This window comes from Octopus bimaculoides, chromosome 24 (genome assembly GCF_001194135.2).
Source record: "Octopus bimaculoides isolate UCB-OBI-ISO-001 chromosome 24, ASM119413v2, whole genome shotgun sequence".
Taxonomy (NCBI): Eukaryota; Metazoa; Mollusca; class Cephalopoda; order Octopoda; family Octopodidae; genus Octopus; species Octopus bimaculoides.
This window is the reverse complement of record NC_069004.1, coordinates 31,981,137-31,984,837: the sequence shown is the minus strand read 5'-3', so window position 1 is coordinate 31,984,837 and position 3,701 is coordinate 31,981,137.

Sequence of the window (3,701 nt, the reverse complement as noted above, 5' to 3'; positions counted from 1 at the left end):
CTTTATTATTACCCTGTTCATTGTTATTTATGATCACAGTCATCATCAACATCACAATTGTCATTTGAATCCGTATCTCAAAAATCAGCTGCAAGAGTAAAATATTAACGATACATCACGATAATAGAATATGCAGTTGCATAAATTCTCATGTGATAATATTTTGTATACACACGTGTGTGTGTGTGTGTGTGTGTATTTCCATGTATTACCAGTTGTGTGTTTGTGTGTGTGTGTGTGTGTATATATATATATATATATATATATATATATTTATGTGTATGTATATATATGTGTATATTTTTATGTATATGTTTGTATTTATTTATGTATGTATCTATATGTATATAATATATATCTATATATAAAATGTGTGTGTGTGTTATATATATATATATATATGTTTGTGTATATTTGTATATATATATATATATATATATATCTTAGAGGTGCACTAGGCAGTGTTGAATGAAATATGGTTGCAGAAAGTCACAGACTTAGTATAGGGGGAGGGGTCAGTTGATTTAATTGACCCCTACCCCCCAATATTTCACTGGTATCTTATTTTATTGATCCCAGAGGAATGAAAGACAAAGTTGATCCTAGTGTGATTTGAACTCAGTATGCAAAGAACTGTAACAAATGCCACAAGAAACTTCGTCCAATGTTATGATTCTTCCAGCTTGCTGCCTTAATAATAATAATAATAATAATAATAATTTCAAATTTTTCCACAAGGGTAGCAATTTGTGGGGAAGGGATGAGTCGATTACATTGACCCCAGTGTTTCACTGGTATCTAATTTATTGACCCCGAAAGGATGAAAAGCAATGTCAGCCTCAGTGGAATTTGAATTCAGAATGTAGCCACGGGCAATGTACTGCTAAGCATTTCACCTGGCATACAAACAATTCTGCCAGCTTTCTGTCTTAATAATAATAACAATAATAACAATGGAAAACAACACCAAAAAACCCCAGTGTATCAAAACAAAAAATTGTTCTTGTGAGTACAACCCACATCTCATGGGGAAAAAAAAACCATTGTCAACCTGAGAATATCTGAATCTTATAAAGTCTTTCAAAATCTTAATTTACAGTATTTTGTCTCCTTTCTCCATAATGTATCATGGCTCTCCATATATGTCACCCACTGTAAAACATCAAACCTGTTGTTTCTGGAAGTCTCAGGGTTAAATTTGAAACAGATGATATTGAAACAAAGCAACAACAACCAAAATAATAATAATGATAATGATTTCAAGTTTTGGCATAGGGCTAGCAATTTTGGTGGAGGGGGTAAGTCGATTACTTTGATCCCCAGTACGCAACTGGTACTTATTTTATTCACCCTGAAAGGATGAAAAGCAAAATCAACCTCAGTAGAATTTGAACTCAGAACATAAAGACATAAAATACCATGAAGTATTTCGCCCAGCATGGTAACCATTCTGCCAGCTTATTGCCTTAACAACAAACAAAATAATAATAATAATTAATAATAATAATAATAATAATAGTCTTTTCTACTCTAGGCACAAGGCCCGAGATTTTTGGGGAGGGGGCTGCCAATCGATTAGATCGACCCCCCCCAGTGCATAACTGTTACTTAATTTATTGACCCCAAAAGAATGAAAGGCAAAGTCGACCTCGGTGGAATTTGAACTCAGAATGTAAAAATAATAATAATAATAATAATAATAATGGTTTCAAATTTTGGCACAAGGCCAGCAATTTCAGGGAAATGGGTAAGTTGATTACAGCAATCCCCAGTATGCAACTGGTACTGAATTTATCTACCCTGAAGAGATGAATGATAAAGTCGCCCTTGGTGGAATTTGAACTCAGAACATAGTGACGGGCAAAATACCAGTAAGCATTTTGTCCAGTGTGCTAACGATTCTGCCATCTCACCACCTTAATAATAATAATAATAATAATAATTTCTACTACAGGTACAAGGCTTGAAATTTTGGAGGAGGTAGAGGTTTAAGTGACCTTAATGGCTTTATTATTAATATTAATAATGGTTTCAAAGTTTGACACAGGACAAGTAGTTTTTGAGGGGAGGGGGAAATCAATGACATTTGTCTCAGTACATGACTGGTACTATTTCAGTTGGCTCTGTGAAGGAATGAAAGGCTGAGTTGAGCCTCACAAGAGCAATCAGACAAGAATGTTTATGATAAAAAATTACAATTAAACGTGTTAATTGGTGGCATGTGACTTGATATTTAGTTAATTGATTTTTGTGTCACTAAAGAAACTTGATATCATCATCATCATCATCATCGTTGTCATTTAACATCTGTTTTCCACGCTGGCATGAGTTGGACGGTTTGAGGGTTGTGTTATGCTCCATTGTTTTGCTTTCGTGAGATTCCTTTGGCTGGGTATCATCCCCTTCCTGACCCCTAACCACTGTGCAGAGTATACTGGGTCCTCCATGCACTAGATCCTCCCTTTTGTTTTTTTGGGGGGGGTTTTTTATGGCTCCAGTACTACTAAAGTGTCAGAAAAAATGCTATTCTTTTAAAATGTCACCAATGGGAAGAGTTTGGGACATTCAGCATAACAAGGACATGGTGAAAAAGAAAAAATGTTCTTTTAAATGTTTAAAAACCAAGTACAAAGTGTGGGGCAGGGAAGAGACAAGAATTTGTACATTGCTGCATTTAGTAGATCATGTGATCTATGTTGTCACTCTCTCATTGGTTGCTTTTGGTGACAGTGTAGTTAAATCTTCTCATTGGCTCTTGGGCATCTATACTAGTTCACATGACTATGGAAAAGATCTCTTGTTGGTCCTCCTCAGCGAATCTGTAGTAGAGGCCCTCTCATTGGTTCATGGTGACTATGTAGAAGTATTCTCATTTGTTCATGACAACTATTTAGTACAAGCTCTCTCATTGGCTCTCTTTAGAAATCTGTGTAGCAGAAGCCATCTCATTGGTTGTTGGTGTCTGTAGAAATGTTCTCATTGGTTCTCTTTCATGATTAAATAACAGAATCTTTACATGACTGCGTAGCATCTCCCATCTGTCCTCACCAGTGACTCTGTGGCAGAAGTCTTTTCGTTGGTAGTTGAAGGCCTGGTTAACTCTCCATGGCTACATAGTAGAAGCCCTTTCATTGGTTCTCTTACTAGAAGCCCATTCATTGGTTGTCAACTGTTTGTTCCAGTGGCCGATTGGCTAACTGAACTGGATTGGTTTTCTGGGGTTGGATTATGAAGTAGAAGAGGATTAAGAAGCCAATATGGATTTAATATTCCCTTAGAAAATTGGTCTAAGATCAAGCAGGCCTGTAATCAAAGACATTCTGGCCATGACCATTCTAGAAGTTTACTTAAATAATTCTTTGATATATTTTTTTAAAAATTATTATTATTATTATTTATTAGCATTTTGCCCTTTGACCTTTTATCATTATAACTGTATTTTCAGTTAGCATTCCAGGTATAATGCTTTGTGGCATTTTGTTTGTTCTTACTTTCTGTGTTCAAATTCCACCAAGGTCAACTTAGCCTTTCATCCTTTCAGGGTCAATAAATTAAGTACCAGTTGAACATTGGGGGTCGATGTAATCAACTTATCCCATCCCTCAAAATTTCACTGTGTGATGGCAGTAAGTAAGTTGATTCTGTGAAGCCACTGTCAGCTTTTCCCTTACAAAAGCTCTCTCTCTCTCTCTCTCTCTCTC